The sequence below is a fragment of the Monodelphis domestica genome, chromosome 1 (genome assembly GCF_027887165.1).
Source record: "Monodelphis domestica isolate mMonDom1 chromosome 1, mMonDom1.pri, whole genome shotgun sequence".
Taxonomy (NCBI): Eukaryota; Metazoa; Chordata; class Mammalia; order Didelphimorphia; family Didelphidae; genus Monodelphis; species Monodelphis domestica.
The window spans coordinates 556,912,517-556,939,022 of record NC_077227.1 but is presented as its reverse complement, the minus strand read 5'-3'; the positions used below and the strand labels follow the sequence as shown (position 1 = coordinate 556,939,022).

At 34.8% G+C, this 26,506-nt stretch overlaps 1 protein-coding gene across 5 annotated transcripts in view; it reads right to left on the bottom strand.

Moving 5' to 3' along the window:
• The window catches only part of DLGAP2 (DLG associated protein 2), a 1,318,656-nt gene that overhangs the window by 458,151 nt on the left and 833,999 nt on the right, over positions 1-26,506 (bottom strand). The gene's annotated exons all lie outside the window — the stretch shown is intronic.

Genomic DNA, 26,506 nt, shown 5'->3' with positions numbered 1-26,506 from the left:
GGCCATTGAAAGAGAGAGAGAATAGGCACTGAGCAGGAAACCCTGCAAGTACCTTTGATTTGGGCAGTAGTGTTGTAGGCTCACTGTCAGAGTTCTGAAGATTGAAACAAACTGGTACAACCCCAGGTCCTCATTAACTTTGCAGTGTGAAGCTGTCAGTGCAATGGAGTAAAGTTCATCACGCTGCCACACTAGCGAAATGGACTCTCTGTACAGTTCCCAAGCTTACCAAGGATGAGCAGTGGTTCAAAAGGAAGATAGAAGAGGGGGCAGAGGTGAGGATTCAAAAAGCCAGCTGGCCTATTTCAAGGGCGCATTCTAACAGATCTACAGAGAAAAGAACCCTGCGAGGCAAGTCTATCTGTGCTAATTCATCTAGTTCATGAGTTGACATTATTTTCCATTCAGAGTTTCTAAGCATTTTTAAGGCACCTGTATTCATCTCACTGTACTACTATATAGCTTTTGATTTTCCTTCATGGGAAATATGCATTTTGCATTGGAAGTAACAGGGAGTTACAAGGTCTAAATTTGTTATGGAGCCCCATAACTTGGGTGGACTTAGGGGATCATATGATACTAGGATCATGGATTTAGAACTAGGACCTCAGAGGTCATCTAGTCCAATCCCATCATTTTACAGGTGAGAAACTGAGGTCCAAGGAACAGAGAAATTTGCTCAAGGTCACTCAGACAGTAAACTGAAAAGGGAGGCTTTGAAGATGAGTCCTTTGACAACAATCCAGAGTTCGTTTCATGGTACCACCATCCATCATTTAATCTCATAGATTTTAGGATGATACAAGGGATAATTTATTTGCACATATCTATTTGCAAGTTGTCTCCTCTGTTAGATTGTGAGCTTCTTGAGAACAGGAACTGTTTTTTTGTTTTGTTGTTGTTGTTGTTTTTACCTTTTATTTGTATTCCCAGGACTTAGCACAATGTCTGGTACTGAAAAGGTACAGAATGAATGTTTTTTATCTTACTGATTAGGAAAGAAACTCTGGTTCAGAGGGGTTGAGGGATTTGCCATAGCTTGTAAATTACCAGACGTAAAATTAAATTCCTGTCTTCTGACTCCCATGCTCTTTTTCATTTCACTTTACCATCTTCATTATTATTCTTCCTCTCAATTTTCAGTTTCTAAAGTAGAAATATTACCATCATTCCTTTACCTACCAGGCTGATAATCAAAGTTAATTGAGGATAAATGCAATAACTTTGCTGAACTACTTTGAGAATTTTAGAGAAAGAAGACAGTAAGACTTCAAGGTCCCATCACTTTGGTACTATAATTATTCTTTTGTCATTTGGTAACACCATTTATATAACAAAGTCAATGAAGTTTTAAAGATGAATACTAATTGAGTAGGATTATTCAGAAGTTGGCACATTAAGAATGATTGCTTCAATAGTCCATAAATGTATCCTGGTCCCAGTTAGAGCTGGTTAATGTGGAGAACTGACAAACAGAACTGATATTGCCCTTTTTTGTTTTAAAAAAAATTAAAGCTCATTAGATGGTAATGTGGCTTTTTTATTCTATTTAGGTTATACATAGGAAGTACTTCAAAGCTGTTTTTAAAGACTTACAGGATTTTTAGGACAAAATGGGTCCTGGACTTAATTTTTTTTAGTCCCAGAGGGGAGGCATCAAAGTAACTAGGTACATTTTGCAAAAGTAAATTGGTAGCACATTATAAATATCATGGATCCTGAAATGGATGGAATCTTAGAGATCATGTAATTCAAAATATCATTTTATAGATGAGGAACCTGAGGCCCACAGAGGCTAAGCAACTATGACCAACCAGCCATAACATATGAACTAGGGTAAGATATGAACTGAGGTCATTCAAGTCTTGAGTCAAATCTCTTTCCATTGACCTATCCTGCCTAATAATATAACTTATTCTATACTAAAGAAATGTTTCCATAATAAAGCTGGTTTAATGTGGGAAAGAAGAAAGAAATCCAGTCTTAGAGTATAGAATTCCTGAATTTAAGTCCCATTTCTGAAACAGTGGTTATGAGACCCTGAGCAAATCACTTAGCAACTCAGAGCTTGGGGAGTGTGCTCAACACCAAAAGTTACAGAATAGATCCCAACATGTATTTGTAGAGGAAATTTCTTCATACGAATAATGAGGAGAAAAAATAATCAGTTAAGTTTCAGGCATGAGGAGGTTGAGATGTTTGTGACACCTCAGTTTAGGATTCAGGTTGACTTCATCAATAGGCAGTTGGTGATACTGGAATAGAACTCAGGAGAGAAAATGTGACTGGATATATAAATTTGTGAACCATAGACATAAAAATGACAATAACCCCAGAGGAAATGATGAAGTCACTAAATGAGAATGTAGAGAGAAGAGAAAGTTACACCCAGGATAGATCAAAATTGGAGACATAATATGATGGAAGAACTTCCAAAAGAAGACTGAGTAGTCAGAAAGGGAGAAGAAAAACAGGTTAGAGTAAGATTACAGTCTCATAGATCTAGAGATTTGAGGAGACAAGATAACTATAGGGAAAAAAGATTAGATTTATTTTGCATAGCCTCTTTGAAAGCTCATAACCCAGTAGGTGGCCAATTAAGACCCTCTCTTACTTTGGCTTCAAAGACCTATTTACTTAATAGTGTGGTATTTTTCTAGCTCTTCCTTGAACTATCCCTAAGGGGTCAGGGATTCTACAAACCAAAGAGTGCCAGTAGATGCTTCTTGACCTTCCTTAAGTGGAAAAGAAATATTTTCCCTATGCTCTTTTCTGATCAAGCATTGGTTGATACAACACAGTTAAAATAATGTACATGTGTGCATGCGTGTTCATGTTTATACATTTAAGTAGTTTAAGATAAGGCAAATATTTGCCAAGAAACAAGAATGAAATCAAATTTAATTAAATAGACAAAAAAAAGGATACATGGATTTTAGGGACAAAACTATTATATTAACATTTTTTCTTTTTTTTAAATTCTAGGCTGTCTTATAATTATTTATCTTTTCTACTGTAATCCCTATTTTTCAAAGACTCCCTTCTTCCTTCTCAGCTAGAAATTGATGTTTCCCACTCCTTTCAACCTCTTACCCTACTTTTTAAGTCTAGCAAACTAAGTCTTACTTAATATTTGCTCTGAACTATGTAACTATGCTAAGATCAAGCAAATATTTACTAAGAAATGAATGAAATCAAATTGAGCTAAACACACCAAGAAAAGGGCCTATAGATGACAGGTTGAAAACTGCCTTTTGTGGACATTTTTTTTACTCTTAGGTTAGTTTTTATTTATATGTATATATAGCAAAAAAGTCACAAATCCAGCCTCAATTCCTGAAGTGGAACAAGGAGCCATAATATCAGAGAGATTATAAAAAAAAAGTATACCTGGGGACAAGAGAGACCTGGGTTCAAATCTGATATTTGCTAGGGCATTAACAATCACTTTATATTAGTATTTTTTTCAATTCACCATTTTGTAAAAGGGGGATGAAAATCTGTACACTATCTAACCCATATGGTATTGTAAGAAAAGTATTTTATAAATCACAAAGTACCATGTAAATGTGAGCAATTATCAATGATTTTCTCATCACTGGAGGATTTTTGAATGGAAACTGAATGAAAACATAGCAGGGGTATTGTTAGAGAAAAACTCCTATGGAAGATTTAAGGGAAATGTTGAGGCCTCTTACAGAAGATAGAATTCTCGCTGAGACCTGAAAGTAACCAGGGATACTATGAAACAGATGAGGAAGATGGATGAGTACCCAGCATGATGGACAGCCAGTGAAAATGCAAGGATTTGAGAGTGTTTCTGGATCCCAGAGTAGGTATTGTAGAGGGAAGGTTAAAGTATAAAAAGGCTAGAAAGGCAGGAAGAGGCAAGTTGCTCAGAGTTTTGAAAGCCAAGCAGGTTTATATTTTATATGGATATAATTGGGAGTCACTGGAATTTACTGACCAGGTGGTGAGACTGGGGAGAGAGACTCAGCCATATTTGCATTTTAAGAAGCTCAATTTGACATCTCAGAGGAGGATTGACTAGAATGCGGAGAAATTTGTGGAGAAAAGACCAACCAGAAACATATAGCAATAGTTCAGGCATGAGACGATGAGAGCCGGAACCAGAGTGGTGACAGTGACAAAGGAGAGATATATGAGATAGGTAGAAATGGCAGAACTTTTCAACTGATTGACAAGTGAGAAGGAGGAGTCAAGGGTGACACCTAGGTTGTAAGCCAGGAGATTGGGGGGATGAAGATACTCTTAACAGAAACTGGAAAGTTAATAGGAAGGAAGTTTTAGAGGGTAAGAATGGATTCAATTTTGGACATGCTGAATTTAATATGTCTATGAGACATCCAAATCAGGAAGTCTAGTAGGCAGTTGGAGATGTAAGACCAGGAAAGAGATTAGATGGAATAATGAATCTAAGAATTATCAATATAAGATGATAGTTGGGAGCTGATGAGATTATCAAATGCCCTTCCTTCCAGCAACTCTTGCTTCCTTTCACTCCATTTGGGTACTTGGATAAAATTTGGGTCACCAACTCTATTCCTTCTGGTGAGATAGAAGACCACTAAGCCTTGCCATTCACAACTGCCAGTGTCCTAAGGTCCTGCAAGTATTACCTTTATACCCTCCAGACTATGAACATTGCCATTTGACTTACTGATCCTTGGGCTTTTCTATCTATCCCTACCAACCTTAGGACTTCTTGGCTTTTCTTTGTAGCCTAAAATTGAATTTTCTTTTATGTGCTATGTCCCTCAATTATAATATGAGTTCTTTGAATGAAGGAACTATCTCACTTAAAATACATACATACACACACATACACACATCTATGCCTAATATTTAGCATGATCCTTGGCACATATAATTAAATTATTTTTCTACTGATTCATTTATACATTCAATCATTTGTTATTTTAAAATAAGGTTCAATATCAGAGCCTTCTAACAGAACAGAGTATACCACAAGGAGGTGCCAGGAGAGTGAGCTACCAACAGAGGCTGAAAAGTGCGACGGTAAAGAGACACAGGAAGGTTTGCTTGTCTTTCCACATGCAATGAATACTCAATTCTAAGGAAATAATGAACTTTACTATTAAAAGTAGGGATAATAGGATGAAGAAAAGTGGGAAAGTCCCTACAATTTTTCTAAATGGCTTTTGTAAGTATTGGGTCAGTCTTCATAAAGAATCTCTTTGCTATATAAAAATAAATGAGAGACATTTGATTGTTCAAAGAAGAGTGACAAAAAGAAAAAAAAAAGAAGAAAATTCGCTAAATGTACAGTAATTCTTAGAATCCCTCCTTTCTTGCATTTACATCATAGTATCTTTTAGTTCCTTTAAGACACAACTCAAGTACCATCTTTGATATGAAGTCTTTCCTGTTCCTTTCAAATCCTATTACCTTGCCTCTCTAAAATGCCTTGTATTTAATTTGCATTTTTCTGCATATATTCGTGTAACATCTCCCTAGAAAAGATAAAGAATGGCCTGGATTTTAATACTTTAGGAATTTGTAATTTCTTTTGCTTCTGTGGCAAGGAAAAAAAAGTCATATCATTTTTGACTAAGGCCAGAATGATAGAAAAAGAGAGAAAAGATGAGAAGGAGGTCTAAGACTTTTCTTAGATTGTTTATATAACTAGCATCACTGATTATGGCAGCAGTGATGACATCAGAAATTCCCCTCCTCAAACCCATAGTTTTTGTTTTTGTTTTTTTTTCCTGGGATGCTGGAGAGGTCAAAATAAAGGAATAAGCAGATATTTTTAAGATTTTTTTTTTATTGTGGGTGCTAGCTCAGAGAGCTGGAGAATGGAGGAAGAGGGGAAAGGGAAAAGATGGGGGAAAATAGACCAGGAGAAACTGACAGTCCTTATATCCTCATCCTGCTTTGTCCCTCTGAGACTGGCATACTCTTTTTTTCTATGAGATATTATATTTCCCTGACTTCATCTTATTTTCCATACACACCTGTGGTTAAACCTATCCTTTACATATACTTTTTTTTCTTGTTTTTAGCAGGAGGGCACAGTATATCTCTAGAAGGCTACACAGAAGGAAATGAGCTTTTCTAGGGCAGGGCCAAAATTGAAAGACCTCAGCTCATTTTTAGTGAGTTTCCTCTCAAATTTGGGACATCATAATGAGCTATTAATTTTGCAACTATATTTCTAAGGGCAGAATTATAAAGATGTCAGGTATTTAAATCTGTCATATCAGAAAATGAATGTAATGTAGTGATTACATATATATGTTTATACATACAGATATACACACATACAAATATATGGCACATATGAGGTAGTGACATTGACATATGTATGTGTATCTCAGCATGTCTCTCCTTGAGCTTACTGAAGGTAGAGGTAGTTTATTTATTGTTTTTTAATTTTGTTTTTGCCTGGCACATAGTAGGTGCAGAATAAATGATTTTTGCTTATTTCACTGATGTGCAAATTATATGAGATAACAAAGGCAAAGTAATTCATAAAACTTTGAAGTGTTATAGATAGCCAATGAAGGTTATTATTATAATGTTGTCTGAAGTTCTTATTTTGTTATGATAAATTTCCCTTATATGGATGCATATAGTACAGTTTACCTGTATACTTTAGTCAATAAATGTCTCTTTCCTTGAAGGATCTGGTTTTTCTTTGGCATACACAGTGTCAATACAGAGACAGCCCATCAAAAGATGCTCAATGTGAACATTCCAAAGACTCAAACAGTTTCTATTTTATTCTGTTAAAGATACATCTTGTGGTGCAGTAATGCTATGTCTTCAGACAGCCACCCACATGCAGAACATACTTTGCATGTGAATTACTCACTGCAATAGCAGAAATCCCTCGAATTCTAGAAGAAATTGTGTTTATATAAAAGTTGTTCTTAAAATATGAGTAGAGGTCAGTTTTGTATATATTCTGAGTTACCTGTATCTGAAAACTCATAATCCTTGTGTTGAAACATATAATGGCATGTTCAGAGCTCAGAGAAAGTGGATTTAAGTTAAATTGCTAAGGTTTCTAAATGAAAAAGGAAATGCTTATAATTTCAGATATTCTTTCACATGAATTTCAGTGCTTGGGAGTCACAAGGAATCTCAGAGATTATAGAACACAGCTCAGAACCCAGTGGACTTAGTTCACCAACTATCAAGTACTTCTGACTGATAACATAGGAAAGTAGACAGGTTATGAATATCTGAGCATCTCAAGTTTGTAAAAAGCATATTATCCAAAAACAGAGAAAAATAAATCTGTGCATATATTTAGATATAGAAAATTGGAGGATCTGAGTTACATAATATTCTCCAAGTGGTACACAAATTGAAAATTGTATATAAATTACTAAATCAAAAAGTATTTACTAAGCTCCTATTACATATCTGGTATTCTGCCAGGAACTGGATATAAAATGATAAAAATGAAATAAATATTTCTCACTTTAAGGTACTTATATTCTATTGGTAGTGGAGAAAATAAACACAAGATTAATTAATTAATATAGTAATATACTAACATCTGAATTAATAATTATAACTAACATTTCTATAGAATTTGCTACAGTCCAGAAATTGTGCTAAACTCTTTACACTTATTATCTCATTTGATCTTCACAGCTCTGAGAGGTAATATTAGCTAATTCTTATATAATGTTTAATATGTCTCTAGCACTGCATTAAGTATTTCATTTGATTTTCATAACAACCCAGGAAGTAGTGGGTATTTATTATCTCCATTTTAAAGATGAAGAAACTGTAACAAAGAGAGGTTAATGACTTGCCTAGGGTAACAGAACTAAAAAGTTTCTGATGCTGGATTTGTTTTCCTTATTTCAGGCCAAATTCTCTATCCATTATACCACCTAGCTTTCCCAGAATAAAATTAGTAATATTAATATGATTGACTTTCCAGTAATAAAACAAAATAGTGCTTAGCTGTGACATTTTTTCTTCATCTAAGTTTTGTTGGGGCATTGGATTACAAAAAGAGGCATTACTTAAGTTCATAAAAAATGTAGAAATACAGAAATCAATTAATATTATTGACACCTATTCTAGAACAATGGCCTTTTAATTTTAAAGTTAGGACTATTATTTTGTTAGGATCTACTTCCATGAAACTAGAAAATTCCACAAATTATTCTCTTCCTACATATTGAGTAATGGGTTTCCACATTAATTAAATATTTCTCTGCTTCCAGTTATAATTGAATTTTCAATTTATTAAGGGTGTGTGATACAGTCATTTTTTCCAAAAGGCTAAATTAAAAAAAAAAACTACTTTGTTGGCTTAACAGATATATCCAAAATCAAGAAATAGAGATGGATCCAAATCAAGAATCCGGGAATAGCCTATAAGTCATCTCTGATTATTCTTTTCACCTGAATTGTACATGTAAAAATATAATGCACATGTTCCTTATTTTTAATTCAAAATAGACATCCAAGATAAAGAGTATATAGATATGTTTCATTTGTTATCTACTTGGTTGTTTATCCCATAGAACACATTTCAAAACAAGTATGACTACCAGACAATTTTTCCTTGTATAAACCTTAAAATGGTGGGGAAAAAATGTGCTTGAAAAATGTCAGGAACATATAAAATAAAATTTCTTGTCTTCAGAAAGATGGGATAATGGACAATTTTTGACAGGCCATTTTTAACATGGCTGACAGCTTAACTCTTTATTCTCTGAATTTATTGAATTTTTCCTCCGTGGGTTCAGATTTAATAAAAGTATTCCCAAATATGCTACTATGTAACTTCCTATTTTCAGAATCATTAATTAGTGAACATATAACTTTTTAAATTTGGATAACTCAACTTAGTTATTATGAATGTTTCTACTTTGTCTTTTTTCTTATATCATAAAAATCCATTGAAATATCTTAATATTCTTAGGAAAGGCTAAAACATTTATAGATTGTTAATCAATCTGATAGCTTTTTTTATTCTCATCAGTAAACTATTGAGTAATCATAGCATTATGACACCACAAGTAGAAGAGACCTCAGTGATCATCTTATCTTAGATCCTCATTTTATATTTGAGGAAACTGAGGAACAGAAAGATTAAATGAGGTGCCCAAGGCAGCACAACAAGTAAGTGACAGAACCAGTACTGGAATCCAGGTTCAAGCATGTAGGACTTGACTATTTCTGAGGCAAGATGCTATCTCCTAAAGAGTGTGAGACACAACCTTTGTTTAGTGCTTTTCAGCTGTTTTTTTACAGCTGCTGAGCATTGAGAAGCTGCTTCTATTGTCACTGTTTTTATTTTTTTCTTTTGCTTATTTCTGCATCCTTAGCCAGATGCTTGAGAGTTTCAAATGGATGATTCACAAAAAAGTGAGAATGTATTATGTAAGATTAATAAGAGATAGAGATAATTATTATCTGGGGACTAAAATGACACAAAGATCACTTTAGACAGAGGCAAATTTAACAGATAAAGGATTTGATCTGGGTCTTGAAGGGAAATCAAGGCAGTAGAGGCAAGAGCACCAATTGGGACAAAAGAGAACTACGTTCAAGCTTTTACTCTAAACTTTACTCATTACATGACTGTGTACAAATCTCTGAAACTGATTTCCTCATGTGTTGAAAGAGAATAGTAAATTAGAATAACTCTTATAGCATTGTTATCAGAAAAAAATCTTTGTAAAAGACTAAATGCTCTTCATATCAGAACTCTTATCCAGGATAACAAGACAGTATGGTAGTGTTCATGGGGAAGAGGCAGATCCCATTCTAGGGTTGAAGAACATACTAGGATAATACACAGACTGCTGAGAAACATATACCAGACAAAACACAGTTTGATGGTTGATGTCAAATTAGTGATTTGCTTTCATAATGAGAGATCTTTAGAATTCTGATTCTGTAAAATGGGGGAGATTTCATTGATTTCAGGAACCTGGAAATGAATTGTACAGAGGTTTTTTAATTTCATCCTCCTAACATTGAATCATTATGGTCAATTACTTCTTTTTTTTACACCATTACTTGGTGATGTCAAAATTGAATTCATTTGGCTTTCATGTTACATAAAAATATAAATTTGAAGAAGGATGAATGATAGTAATATACTTCAAAGATACTGCTTTTATCTTGACTGAATTAATAACCTTTATTTCATACTAGAGGAGCATATGAAATATATAAGATTTATAGAAGAGTTTGTTGGTAATTTTTTAACCCTTACTTTCAGAGAGAGAGAGAGAGATGTAAAGGGAGAGGAGGAGATTATGACAGAAAGAAACAGAGTCAGAGAAAGAAATGAAGATATCAGAAGAGAACATATGCAATTTAAGTTTAAAGCCAGCCCTCCTAAGTGGTTGCTGCATGGACAACTTTGTTATGAATACACTTAAGAACCAAGCAAAGAGGCAGGGGACTGCTAAGGCAGAAGGTGGCATCTGTTGTCAGACATGGTTAGTGTACGAGTTATTTTTGCTTGAATTATTTTCTTTACAGTAGAAGTATTAGATCATAGTGAGGTTTGGTAAAGAAAGGTAATGGAGTATTTTTAGAAATAAATTTGATAAAAAAAACAAAAGGCATCATTTTTTTCTTAACACCTAGGAGAGATGGCATTTAAAATACCACAGGAGAGAAGTTATGAATAATCACTGCTGTCTATATACAAATATCCAAAGAATTTCCTTCAGTATCTTTGTTTACTTTGTATATTTGCATTAGTCTGTCCTCGTAAAAATATTACCCTTGCAATGTTGTCAGAACTTCATTTTCTTTGAGTTTTCTCTAAGAGTCACACATCCACCCTCCTTAAAGTTATTTTCATTACCTGAATTTAGATAACATCCTAATACTTCTGGCTAAAATATGATGTGTAAGCATAATATTTATCTTTTTATGTTTTTCCTAGCAGTGATTTATTTTTTTTTACTTTTTTTCACTTATTGTCAAGTGAACCTACTGATATAGTGGATAAATTATGCTCTATAGTCAGAAAGACTCTTATTCCTGAGTTTGAATCTGACATTAGATGCTTGTTAAATGTGTGACTCCTGTATAAGTCATTTAACCCTATTTGCTTCAATTTCCTCATCTATAAAAATAATCTGTTAAGAAAATGGCAAACCACTCCACAGAATCTTTGCCAAGAAAACTTCAAATGAGGTTGGACATGTCTGAAGAGATATTTCACAACAAAAACAACAATCCTTAAAAGAAAAAATAGCATTTTGTAGCATTTTTATTATCCTAAAGCATTTTATAATTTATAAGACATTCTCCTCAAAGAGTCCTCTATAGTAAACAGTGTGTGAATATTGTTTCCCTTTTACAGATGAGGAAATTGAGAGTCACTGAGAAAAGTGATATGCTCAGGATCAAACAGTGTCAGGATAATTTCTGACACTAAGTCCAGTTCCCTCCTCCCAAAAATTCTATATGTACATTGGACCATTGTAAAATGTGACAAAAAATAAGCTTCTAGCCTTTTAGCCTATAAAATGGTAAAATTTTGAAGGTCTTACAAATTTGTAACAGCATCAGATATCTTCCAAAATGCTTTTACTTTTCAATTTATGTTATGCTTTTATTGGATACCTAAATTAGCACTAGTAGTCTAGAATATTAATTTAATTCTTATTTCTTATGCTATATGTTGAAAGTCACCATGTTTAACTGAACAGAAAATTGACTTTTAGAATTAAGAAGCTCTGAGATCAAGTCAGCTCTCCAATATTTACTGATGTTGTGACTCAGAACAGAAGTTCCCAGCATCAGTGAAATAATAAATCCCCTCCAAAATATCAAGAAAATTTTAGATCATAGGATATGAAGTTGAGAATGACTATAGAGATGATTTAATCAAACCACTTCCATTTTTTTACAAATGAGGAAATTGAGGCTCGGGGAGCTTAAGTGACCAAGTCACTAAGAGAGTAAATTGCAGAGATAGCATTCAAAGTCAAGTGCCCTGACTTCAAATCGAATGCTCAGGAAAGGAACAAGCATTGGGCTGGTGCCTATTTCTAACTCATTTCACATTCATAGACTTACTGATCTCCAAGGGAAATAAACTAAATCTAAATAGAGTCTTTATATATGATGCTCAATGTAATTGACTAGTAGAGGGCAATTAAACAAATTGCTTATTCTGATAATGTTGATGTTATATTCCGTTCTAATACTAGCGATGGGATCTCTGTTCTCTTTTCACTGATAACCATTTTTCCAGAAAGTTTTACAAGTTGTGTTACTGGCAATTTGAGAGGTGACCCTCTTGTACAAGGGGAAAATGAAGGCTTACAATGTGAGAACTTTACCAATTCCCAATATAAAACTCGACAATATGGGCATATGGGTTATATAAGTCAGACTTGCCCCTAGGCAGGTCTTAATTTATGTGGCTGGCACCTCTGTGAAAGAAAACCAAGCTCTGACAGCATTACAAGGGTAATATTTTTACAAGGACAGACTACTCTTGCACACTTTCTCTAATGTATTAGGCACAACACAGTTATCCTTCAGCTCCAGGCATGCATATCTCCGTCTGCCACCTATTTTTACTCATGGGCAAACATTTATTCTAGCTAGCGGAGGGAAAGTGACACTCAACATTTATATTTGAGTTTCACCATGTCCCCACTCACAGTTTCCCAGGGCAGTGAGGCAGAACGTGCTCTTGTCCCACATATGTCTTTGAGAGGCTTTTCCTTCCTCGAATGCCTTAGAGGAACTAGAAAATTTGAGTAACATCTGCATTAGCAGCACTGTCTGCTGGGAACTGAGATTGATTTTGCTCATCTTGGATTGCTTGGACACTTGGCATTAGGGGCAGAGAAGTAGTGTTCATAGTCAGGAGATATTTAAATAGTTGCTTTAGGGGGTTTACCAGACCTTGTAATATTTTGGTGAATGAACTTTAACAAACCATTCTTAAAACTTAAAGTACTGTGCACTGGACCTAATAAAGATTGTTTTTCATTATTAATTTGTACTTAAAAAAGTGAAAAGTCTGATGCAAAGGATACAAGACCTAGAACTTGGATCTTAGTGGCCAACAGGTTTAACCCAGTCACTTTATGAAGACTATTGAGTCATAAGAAATGATGAACAGGATGATCACACTCACACACAAAACAAATCTGAAAAGATGCAGGATGTGATACAAAGTAAAATGAGCAGAACCAGGAGACTACTATACACACAAAAAAAGCAATAATATAGGATGATCAACTATGAATGATAACAATTATCAGTAATATAAGGATCCAGGACGACTCCAAAGAACTCAAGGACAACAACAAAAAAAGACTCTCCATTCCCATAGAAGGAACTGATGACTACCCTCTTCTGGACTTCATCAATGCTCTCTAGAATCTTTCATCAACTTGCAGGATCACATACACTCTGAAATTCACCTATATTACAGTAGTTCCTGTCCAAATCTTCTCTTTACCTTTTAGTTTTTTATGTGTTATCCTCTTCCATTAAGGCAGCTAGATGGCACACTGACCTTGGAATCAGAAAGACTCATCTTTATAAGTTCAAATCTGGCCTCAGAAACTTAATGTCTGTGAGACTAGGCAAGACATTTTACCCTGTTTACCTCAGTTTCCTCATCTATAAAATCAGCTGGAAAAGGAAATGGCAAACCACCCATTATCTTAGATAAGAAAACTTCAAATGGAATCAGAGAGAATTGGATACAACTGAAAACTGACTTAACAATGACTTATTTCATTAGATTGTAAATTCCTTATAGGCAGTAAATGCTTATTGCTTTTCTTTGAATCTTCAATATTTAACATTGTACCTGATTCATAGAAGGATTTTTTTAAACCTTGATCTTATTAGTTTATTTTTAATTTTTAAATTAAATAATTAATTACATTTACTAATCAATACTACTACAAAGGCACATTTAAACAAACAAATGCATAAAATAAGTGTATGGTATACCACAAACTACACAGTTTTTACAATTTGTTTAAATATGTAAATTGTGTATTGTGGTAATATCCTCTATTTTTGAGTTGTCTTTGGATTTATTTTGCTTTGATACATTTTTCTCTTGATTTTGTGGTTAATATTTTTAAAAATGTAATCATAGTATTTATTATTCTTATTCTTTTTTTCTTCTCTTTTCATCTCTTCATATATTTCCCTTATTTTCTTTATATTTCTAATATTTCTCATTTCTAATAACATAATACAATCCTTTTGATTATAGTCTATTCATCAATTTCTCCCAATCATTGCATTTGTGTTGTTTCTAGTTTTGTTTTGTTTTTTTTGTCATTTCCAACAGAGCTTCCATAAATATTGTCATATATATCCTTGTAGGATAATAAATGTTTATTGATTGGCTGGCAAGTAAAAAGGGGCTTACTTCTCTCTTTTCCTGTTTCACAATGGTTATTATTATGGCTACTGGCAAGGAGTGTGAGCTCTGTATATTCACTCTCAGGGGGATGTCCATGTAAGAGCATCAGGCTGAATCCTTTGCCATTCCTTAAAACTCTGGATTTAACAGTAGAATCATGCAATTCTTAGATGATAAAAACCATTTTGATGATTTTATGCAGTTGTGGAGCAGATTTCCTTCCCTGTTGTTCTCCAAGGCAATCCCTATAAGCAGCACAACATTCTAAGAATCTAACTTTCTAACATCTCAACAAATGGAAGGAAGTGATTTTATGTTTCATGGGAATGACTCAAATCAGAAAGAAGCTCTGAGATTCTAAGAGTTAGGATTTCTATATCTCTCTTTTTGAATTCCTTACTTTTGGAAATTGACTATTTCATGCCATTAACATGGTAAGCAAGCATTGCTATACCTTTAACATAGAGGCAATAACTAGGATAGTGTAGTATACAGAGTGATGGATTTCAAGCCAGAAGGATGAGAGTTCAAAAGCAAACAATTACTCCCACTAAGATTCAGTTTTCTTATCAGTAAAATGGAGATAATAATGGAACTTATAGGGTTATTATAAGGATTGAATAACTATAAAAGGCTTAACAAATCTCAGAATGTTATAAAATATTAGCTTCCGTGAACATATGCCAAAGAGCATGAATCCTGTCTAGAATATAAAGAAGCAAAAGGCTTATCCATTGAACTATTGGATCAGTGATTAGGGAAACATGCATAGTACAAGTAGAGCTCCAATAGTTACTTCAGTTATGGTTAAGTCAACCTTGCTCTAAATGAGACTGTCAGGGACACAGGACCTGTGATAGAGCCAAATTTGTTAGAATAGAAAAAGTTTCAAAGATATTGCCAAGATCAACTGTTAATTGACCTCGTGTGTCATCACTGCCTAAGTCAAATGGTGCATTCTAGGTTAAGCTGCAGGACCTCTTGCAACTTGCCCTGCCACCCAGAGCAACACATAAAATACCTTGAATACCAGAATCAAGAGTTTATACTTTATGAAAAGGCATTGGAAAGGTTTTAAAAATTTCTAAGTAGAAATTAGGTATGCCCTAGTTTAGGCTTTCTTCCCTTACTGCAAGAATCACTCAATTGCTGTCCCTGCTTTATGTCTTAGTCATTTTCTGCAGTTGCCAAATTTTTACTCCTAAAGCAGAGATCAAGCTGTGTCTTTCCTAAGAAGTTTCTGTGACTCCCAATTCTTTAGTAACAGCTAACATTTATATAGCATTTCAAGATGTGCAAAGCATTTTGCATAGCCTATTTTCTTTGTTCCTCACAATCACACCTAAGTAAGTGCTATTTTTCTTATGCCTGGAATGTTCTTCATCCTCTATACTTTTACTGACTTCCCTTGCTTTCTTTAAGTCCCAACTAAAATCCCTCTTTTATAGGATTCCTTAACCCCTCAATTTCAGTGCTTTTCCACCTTTAATTATTTCCTATTTATTTTGTATATATTTGTTTATATTTCATCTCACCCATTTGATTATGAACTCATAGGATAGGGATTTGCTTCTTTTGTATCTACAGTGCTTAGCGTGCCTGGCACATAGTAGGAGCTTATTGAATGTTTACTAAATGCATAAATGCTTTAGTAAATCTGGCTTACTTAATCTTTCTTTTACATGACATTCCATCTGCCACTCTTGTGCCTGTGTGTATGGCATCTCTCCTGCCTGGAAATGTCATCCTTTCTCATTTACCTCCCTTGGAAATACAAGGTCTTTTAAAGGTACAGTTCAAGCCTTTCTTCAAGAGGCCTGTTCCTTATTCCTTCTTTTGATTGTCCTCATTTCCTCACCCTTCAAAATCACTTTTAAAAAAAGTATCCAATATTGACATATGTGTGAACTTGCTTTGCATTCATCAGGTAAACTCCTGGAAGCCAGAGGCTGGCTATCTTGCCTTTGTATTTGTATCTACAGTCCTAACATGGTACCTGTCATAAAGTAGATACTTAATGGATATTTATCAATTAATTACCTTATTGATAGTGGTAGGGTAAGATTATTTGAGCAGCACTTTTGAGGTTAGAAAAGGGAGAGAATAGATTGAAGGGTGAAAGCCAACATAATCATCTAAATAAAAAAAATAATTGGACTAACCTTCATAGGATAACAATGAGAGAGGAGGCAACATATTCAAGAGAAATTGTAAATGCAGAAATGACAGGTCTTGAGTATAATACAGGGCCTTTAAACACTCTTTAATGTGAACCATACTTGCATGGTAACTTTTCTATGACACTGAAGCTAATAAGAAAACAAGTCAAATATAAACATAAAAGAGACAATGAACAAATGTAATAGAAATAAGAATGTCAATTTTCAAGGTATATGAGAGTTTATGTCCCCTTTTTACTCATACACAAATTCTCAAAGAGATTATAAACTTACCTCTTTAATGCTCTATGATCTTCCCCCCAACCATTTAGTTAGGTCAAATCTCATTATATTGAAGGGAAAGAATTGCTTGAATTTTCCTGTTAGATTGGAGTCTTGTGCACTAAAATAAATAGCACATCATCTGTGGTTTAGAAGCCATTTTGCTGTACAAAGGGGCTTCATTTTAATGAATTTGCTTCAAAAAGATTTAACACTTTTAAAAAACAAAGCCTATGGTTTACTTTTCTTTTTCTTTTCTTTTAAAAAAAACAGTTACCTTCCATCTTAGAATTGATACTGAGTATTGGTCCCAAATCAGAGGAGCAGTAAGGGCTAGTGAATGGGGATTAAGTGATATGCCCCCAGTTATATGGCTAGGAAGTGTCTGAGGCCATATGGAATCCAGGACCTTCTCTCTTATGTCTGGCTCTCATTCTACTGATACTTTTCATTGTGATCAATGTCTCTCCTGAATGTCTAGGCACTTTCAATTCAACATGCCCCAAAACAAAGCATAAGTTCCTCTCACTTCATGCCATCCTTAGACCCCCAATGTTTTCTCTCTATTGAGGGTATTGCCATCCTTCTATTCACCCCAGGTTCACAACCTTGAAGTCATCCTTGACTCTTCCATTTTCAGTAGTCCTTCTATATCCAATTAACTGCCAACTCTTATTGATTCTACTTTCATGGGATCTTTCACATCTGACCTGTTCTCTTTACCTATCTGGCTTCTCTATCCTAGCGAAGTTCCATCTCAATTCTCACCAAGATAATTAGGAAAACAAATTTTCCTGTTTGATTTTGTGTTTTTACATTCAATAATGTTTAGCTATTTTTAAGAGAGAAGAGTATAATATTTGGGGCATGTAAAATTATTAACTATCATGTCTTCACTTGTAGCCTAGGTGCTGGCATGTACCCATGATTCAGAAACATTCATCACCTCCAAAATACAGGAAAGTTTCTAACACCTCTGAAAACATTCTGAGATGTAATTTCAATCAGGTTAGGTCAAGAAAAAATACTCTAAAGCTATGCCTGGAAATCTCATTGTTAGTAATAATAGCAGATGTGAGAATCTATTTGTACAAAGGAACTTGGAAGAGTTCCTGAGTTGGGAGGTATCATGATCTCTGACTATGAGGGTATCTAAGTCTTTGAGAAAGAAAAATAGGGTAGTATTCAAAGGGTATTCAGTTTAAAGTTGTCATTTCTTCATAATCTTAGAGTTGGAATGAACCTCAGTGATTAATTATTTCATACTCTTATCTTGAACAAAAATCCTTTTGCTGTGACTCCCTCAGACCTGATCTCACAAACTGTGAAGGTTATATAGACACATGTAGGGTTTGTACCCATGGGGAAGACCACAGACCTTTGTGTCATAGAATTATATGACTTCATGCTAGAGAGATCTTAGGGGTTTAGACTCTACAGAATATATCCCATCTCTGCTAATTAGCGCCAGTGTGTACTGGAACAAATCACTTAACTTCTTTGTGCCTTAGTTTCCTCATGAATAAAACAAGGGTTCTGGACTACATAACCTCTAAGATACTTTCCAGATCTATATTGCATGATCTTTGAGGACCTTCATTCAAGGAAAGGCTGGATGGCCACTGATTAGCTATATTGGTTAGATGATCCTTGCTCAGGTGTGGAATTCACTAAAAGTGCCCTCTGAGGTCTTTTTCAAGTCAGAAATTCCGTGATTATCTGAGATTTATGATCATAAGCACACAGGTTTCGAGCTAGAAGTGTTTTCAGAAGTCATAAAATTTTCTTGATTGAAAAATGAATAAATTGAGGACAAGAGAGATTTAATGGCTTGGTCAAGATAAGTAAATAATGATTAAAAACAGAATTTGAACACAGGTCCTTTAATTCCAAAAACCAACAATCCTACTACACTGCCCTCTTTTTGTTTTTCAGTCATGTCAGCTGTGTCTGACTCTTGACGATCCTATTTGGAGTTTTCTTGGCAGAGATACTGGAGTGGCTTCATTTTACAGATGAGGAAACTGAGGCCCAAAGAGGTAAGATAATTTGGCCCAAAGTCACAAAAGTCCCTTGACTCAAAATAGAAATTTTTTTCTTGTGTCATATCATCTAACTCCTTGACAGACTCTGAAAGGGTATCAGCTGCACATCCCAATTCAGAAAGGCTTTGCAGCTGCTCCTAATTAATAGTTATCCCCAGTGTGTTAAAGAAAAAAAAAACAAAAAAACACATTCTTCCATGGCTGGTAATTGGTGGAATAGGAGTGGTTAAGAAGCTGGTCCTTGTATGTCACTGTTAAAAGAGGAGTTTGAGTGTGAAAGCAATGGTATGTGGTTAGAGAGTTCATTATTATACTTGGAAAGTGTGAGAGGGAAAAAGGGTGATTAGAAAGTGAAGAACCATTTGTTTGAACATGAAGTATTTTTGGGAATAGTGATAAAAATCCAAATCTTCTCCATTGAACAATCCCACTACAGAAGCTTCACTGGTTGCCTATTGCCTGTAGCATAAAATACAAACTTCACTCTTTGGAATTAAAAGCACTTTACAGTCTGGCTAAAACCAATCTTTCTAGGCTGATGGTGCATTGCTCTCCCTCATCTAACACAATAGTCATCACACATATTCCATCTCTCATTCCTTTACCTTTTCATAAGCAGTCCCCTGTGTCTAGAAAATCCTTCTTCCTCATAACCATCACTTGGTACCCCCAATTAGCTTCAAGTTTCTGATCAAATTCTGCCCTCTCCAGAAAGCCCTTCCCATCTCCCAAAGTTGTTTGAATTCCTCACTCACACAACTTCTATATATTTTGTAGATGGTTTCTATTTATTCATTGGCATGTGTTTTTAGCAGTGAAATGGTACAGTGGATAGAGTGCCCAGCCTGGAATTAGGACTTGAGTTCAAATCCAGATTTTAGACACATACTAGCAGTATAACTATGGGAAAATCACAACTCTATTCATCTGTTTCCTCATTTGTAAAATGAGCTGGAGAAGAAAATAATAAGCTATTCCAGTCTCTTTGCCAAGAAAACCCCAAATGGAGTCACAGAGAATCTAACAAGACTAATCAAATCAACAAACAAACAGACAACTATGTTATTATCCCCAGGACAATGTAAACTCTAAAGAGGGCAGTGGTTATTCTTTTTCCATCATATTCTAAGTGTTGATATATGGTCTATACTTAATTCATACTTAGTGAATTAAACTGAAACACTGAGAAGTACTATTATATACAAGCTATTTCTAAAGGCTCAAAACAAAGACATTTGGGACATGTTGCATCTGTGAGTGGCACAGTTTTGAAGTATTCCTAAATAAGAAAGTAAAAAATTAGGAGGGAGATAAGTAAGTCCAGGAGTAGAATATCAGAATATAAATGTGGCTGAGTCCTTGACACCGTCTTATTTCTGGAGTGTCAGAAATGTTTTTCATCATGACAAACACTCCTATAGAAAGTGATAAAAACTTTAGTCACTCCAAAGGGAAACCATAAAACTCAAAAGATAAAAGGGACATCAAAGGGCATTTAGTCCAAATCCTATGTCACACATGAATGTCCTTCACAATATTCCTTCCTTGATTCACCTGTTGGTAATGATTTTGCTATTATTTTACCTGAAATGATAATGAATCACCTTTCTATAGAGACTTTATATTTATAATGTGCTTTTCTTAGAAAAGTCCTGTGAAATAGCAATAATAATTGCTATCACTTATATAGCACTTCAGTTTTGCAAAGTGCATTGCTTGTATTATCTGATTTGATCTTCCTATTAACACTATAAGGAAAATCTTATTCTCTTTTTACAGATATAGAAACTGAGGCATTGAGAAGTTAATTGACTTGCCCAAGGTCACACAGCTAAATAAGTATCTGAGTAAGGATTTGAATACAGGTCTTCCTGACCCCAAGTCTAGAAATCTATTTTGGTAACACTCTGATTTTGTTCATTTTATAGAGTAGTAAACTGAAGCTTAGAGAGCTTAAGTGAAATGCTCAGTGGCACAAAGCTAATAAGAATTAAAACTCCTTGGATATCCCAGGGGATTTTGTTTTGAATCTTAGGATTTTCACACATAATTCTGGGTATCATAGTTATACATGTTTCTATTTTATCCTCTATTTAATCACAAGTTCTTGGAGGGATCTGTCTTTCTCCTAGTGACTATGATACTACTTAGCATGTTCATTTGTGGTTCAATCATTTTTCAGTTGTGTCTGACTCTTCCTGACCCAACTGAGTGTTTTCTTGGCAAAGATACTGGAATGGTTCACTATTTCTTTCGCCAATTCATTTTACAGGTGAACAAACTGAATGAGTGTTAAGGGTCTTTCCTAGAATCACATAGATAATGAGTGCTTGAGGCCAGATTTGAACTCAAGATGATGAGTGCTCCACCCACTGTACCATGTCATGCCCTACTCTGCACATAGCTATTACTTAAAGAAATTAGTCATTTTGTGTAAGAATATAAAAATGTAGGATTTTATGCTAATATGAAAGATCAAAGTAATATTGTGGTTGCCAATTTAAAAATATTATCGTTTAAGTCAAAATGACTTTTAATAGCATCGTTTACAAAGAGGTAGAAAGAGTAAAAGTGGAAAAATGTAAGAAGAGGGTAGAGAGATGTCTAGCCTATCTTCCTAAATGTTGCTCTGGTGTACAGCTCAGCCCTGGCAAAGGACCAGGTGGTGGTGTCATCAGCAACGGTTCCATCAAGGCAGTTTCCTTCAAGAAAGGAAGGCCTCTCCAGAACCAATGTCTCCAAAAGCCAGGAAAGGGAGGCCGGGTACTCACCCAGCAAGCCAACACAGGATTCAGAGAAAGAGTTTCCTCCTTCCGTCCAGATCACTGAAGCAGTCACCCAAGACAAACTCCAAAGGAGGAGACCAAAGGCCAAGTCCAAAAGGCAAAGTCCAAAAGGCAAAATCCAAAAGCCAAGTCCAAAAGCAAAGTGAAGTTCCAAAGAAACGACCTTGGACAGAAAGTTCGGGACTTTTTATAATCCTTTCTCCACATCGCTTCCTGTCCCTTCCTGCACTTTACAGGAAGTAATTATGGTCTTTCACTTTGCCTAGCATTGCCCAGGGGTTGGTCAGTGGTCTCTGGAGTTGTCATCCACTCTGGCAAGAGACTTGTGAACTCTCATACTTAGTATAAGGAGGGGTACTAAGTTTTTGATTGATTAATTGAAAAGCTGCTGATTGATGGACCAAGAAAGTTTGACTCACTCTTCACATTTGCTTATCCCCAGTAAGTAGATATCCGACCTTTGTCTGAGGATACCTCTTCCCTCACATAACAGGGCAGAGTGAATAAGCTAACACTAGTTCTCCAAAAACAACTGATATCTATCCAATTTATTTGCATTCAAGAGAAAAAGAATGTTTCCAGAGATGGAAAGACTGATCAATGTGAACTACCAATAGATGGTACCTCTCTTAAAGTCATACTTTCATTTGTTATCTGAATGAAAGGCCTGATGATTTCAGCAGGCTATTTTCTAAATGAGACAAATGAAGGCTAATGTATCACAAAATATCTGACTGTAGCATGAAAAATGGCAGATTGTTGTCATGTCAAGTCATTGATTTTTTTACTAAAAACTGAAAAATAGAAATGAGAGTCTTGATAGTTTATTTGTTTCAAGTTAGGACTTGGTAGAAGCATCAAAACATTCCAAATTGTTCGTATAATACTTAACAGAATTATGTTCAAGGAGATTTCTTTGAAGAAATTTATAAAAACACTTTTTAATCTTTGCTGAGGTTTTAATACTTACATAAGAGTATAATCAGAAAGTCTCTTTTTATTTCTCAACCCATAAAAATACAAATGTATTGCCTTTTAATATGAAGTAATACAAAAATATTATTTTATATAAAACTACATGTAGTGGGGGGAGCCTTTTTAGTAGAGAAGAGGAGAAGATGGGCAGGTAATAGAGTTCCTTGACCTGACTATTACCTGAGACCAATAAGTATTCATGTGCTTACAAAAGACTCCAGAAAAGGCGATTTTAAATGCTTGTTTCCACTTTACAACAGTCTGTTGCTTAAAAGCCACAATGCAAAAATCTTTCCTTTATTGAGCTTCTATCACGTTTGCATGTTGCAAGGGGAATCTCTATATAGTCAATCAAACAAAAGCCATTTATTGAACACTTATTATGTTCAAACAAGGGTTGAACTAAATGACTGCTGAAGTCACATCCAACTCTGATTTAGTTGGCTATGCGAATTTTTCTGTATATCTATTTGTTCTGTCAGTTTTGGGGAGTAAGTATGGTTTCATTTTTTATATTCATTTTCCCAGGGCACTTAATAAATGCTTATTTATTGATTGGTTTGGCTTGGCTGGCAAATAGAGTATATCAAGTGTATGAATAATATAAGTATATAAAATCTATACTACCTCCAACTTAGTGAGGATATAACCAATATATATCTAAGAAATTTAGCAAGACAGTCATCTCCACACTTTGTTATTTTTTGTTTAGTAAGAGGTTATAACTTGGAGTCACTAGAAATCTGGGTACATTATGATGTGGCAAAGTAGGAATAGGAACATTCAGAATAACTTTCTAACTAGCTTGTTATGATGGAAGTTCTTGCTAAATCTTAAATTACTGTAGGAATGTCATTATTAAAGTACTTTATTATTAATCAGTACTCAATATATTATTCATTATATACTTATCATTACATCATGAAGCATTCATTAATTCACTTATTTTACTACACATACATAAGGTACTTATTGTTGTAATGTCTTGTGTTGTATTATGGAGTCTCTGTCCCCTGATAACAGAAATCATAGCATGGAGGGAAAAGGAAAATAAACAAATACAGGACATACCCAAAGCGTTACGAGAATATAACAAAGTAGGAAGAGAATATGTGCTTTATGTTCTTTTTTATAGAAAGATGGGGGCAGAGAAGAACAGAGGAGTTCTAACACTGAAGCTTGATCTACAGGATAGATTGGACTTATCCGGTGGGAATTAGAAGGGAAACATTCCAGGTGAAGGAAACTTAAGCAAGTCACAGAAGTGAGAAAGTTCAGGGTATGTTTGAGGAACAGCAAACAACCCAGTTTAGCATGATGAATATCTCAGAATAATAGTGCATGGAATAGGGGTAAACGGGTAGGTAAAGTTAGCTCAAACCTTCACTAACCTTGAAGCGGGATGAAAGAAAAAGTAAAATTTGGAAAAACAGAAGGCAGAAAACCAGTTAGGAGGATATGACAATTATTCAAGGAAGTGATTATGAGGGCTGTGTATGGAAAGAAGATGACAAACATAACCACCTATTTTAACAATAAAATTGTTAGAATTTGGCAAAGATTTAAAAGTGAGAGAGTAAGGATGAAAGATTACTTCAGAACATAAATAAATCAAGTCAGGAGAATATATGTTGTAGCAGAAAGAATCTTGCAGGTGGAGTCAGATGTCCTGGTTTAGTCACTTAGTAGTTCTGTGACCTTGGGTCAGTCATATCATCCTTCCTGGACATTTTTTCCAGTGTGGCACAGTGGAAAGGGTCTAAGATTTGGTGTCAGAAGTTCTGAGTTTGAATCTCAGCTCTGTAATTTACTGACAGTTTGACTTTGGACAAATCACTTAGTCTCAGTGTTAAATGAAACCATTAGACTTCATGATGTTTATGGTCTGTTGTAGCTGTAAATTTCTGACCCTAAGCTATTTGGAAGTGGGAGGTGAGAGTACCAAGTAGAGGAAGATAAAAATTTAATTTTGACATTAAATTTGTGAAGTCAAATATATAGATTGTGATTTTCAATAGGCAACTAGGTTTTAATCTTAAAGCAGAGAAGGAACTTTGATAGCTGGCATATGTGGAAGTTCTTTGTCTTCTCGACTGACAGCTGAAGTCAAAGAAATGTATGTCATCATTTGTGGAGAACAAAGAAAAGGGGGAAAAAGGGGATAAGGTCATTCAATAGTCCTGGAGTTAATCCTAGAAAAATATATCTGTTGAGTTTTAATTCCAATTCTAGTCTAGAAGGGGAAAGATGGAATTATATATTTGTGAAACAAGCAGGTTTTTTTCCCCCTTTCCCCCAAGGTTTATGCATTCTGGTCAAATTTCCATGCCATTAAGTCAATATTGAAGAGTTGTTCTTGTGAGCTGCTAATAAAACTTAAGTTTCAAATAAAGTTAGAACATTAAGCCTATCTGCTTTCCAAGAGCAGAAATGACCATAGTTGCCCTCAATTCCCTGTCATGAGACTAACTTCAGCCCTCCAACATGGTAGAGAAGATCATTTAGTGAACCTCGGAGTAGTCACAATTCAAGAATTATATTTATAGAGTGGCTTACAAAGTGCTTTCCATAGTTTTCCTTTTTTGATCCTCACAATAGTTCTATGAGGTAGAAGCTATTATTATACACATTTTAGAAATGAAAGAATTTGAACTGAAAATGTTTAAGTGTCTGAGGACAAGGATGAGAACTGGATCCTCAGAGTGGTCCTTTAGCATATGAGCTCCCGAAGGTCAGGGGAAATTTTTGACTTTCTTTCTCTTTCCAGTGTTTAGTTCAGTGCCCAGCATAAAGTGACACTTTGTTTATGAGAGCTTAAAACAGTGGTTCTCAACCTTTCTAATGCTGTGACCCTGCAATACAGTTCCTCATGTTGCAGTGACCCAAAACCAAAAAATTATTTTGGTGGCTACTTCAAAACTGTAATTTTGTTACAGTTATGATTTGGAATGTAAATACCTGATATGCATTATGTATTCTCATTGCTACAAATTGAGAAGTTGAGAACCACTGACTTAAAGACTGATTGGCTGGACCAATAATTTCATTTATATAAAGATCTCTCTTAGATTTGGAAATTCCTTCTATTGATGCAGGTAAATACCTCATCTTAAATTTATAATCTTAGTTACTAGAGTTAATGGAGATGTCAAACATACAGCCCATGTGCCACGTGACCCACAGCACTTCTAAGAGCAACTAAAATAGATTAAAATGTAATTGGGAAATATTTAACAAAATAAATAAAAATACAAATAAAACAAAGACAATATTAATATGTGGTTTTAAAGTCAATATGAAGCCCACAGGGATCCCTATGTGTGGTTTAGTGGCTTCCATTTGTATTTGAGTTTAACATCACTGGTCTACAGCTCTGAGAGTTTAAGTGATGCCTTGGATCACACAGAAAATATGTATGTGTCAAGAGAGTTACTTGAAATCAGATCTTCCAGGCATTGAGGCATCTCTATGATGTCATGGTGTCTTCAGATCTGTATATCTATCTGTTTACCTTTACTACAGATTGATTTCTTCTTCCAATTTTCCTTCCTTGATCTTTCTTTTGTCCCTGTCACAATCTATTTGCATTATAATTTTGTCATATCTCTCTAGTAAGACTTGTAATCTCTCTGAAGCCAGAAACTTTGTTATTTGTGTATTTCTATATGACTAGGACTGCGATCTTAGCACATAAGAAGTGCTTTATATGTTATATGTGAGCAACTAGGTAGTAAAGTGAGTAGAGCACCAGGTCAGGAAGTCAGGAAGACCTGAGTTTTTATATATGCTTTCTGATACTCACCAGGCTATGTGACTTTGGACAAGCCACTTAACCTGGTCAACTCATTTTCTTTATCTGTAAAA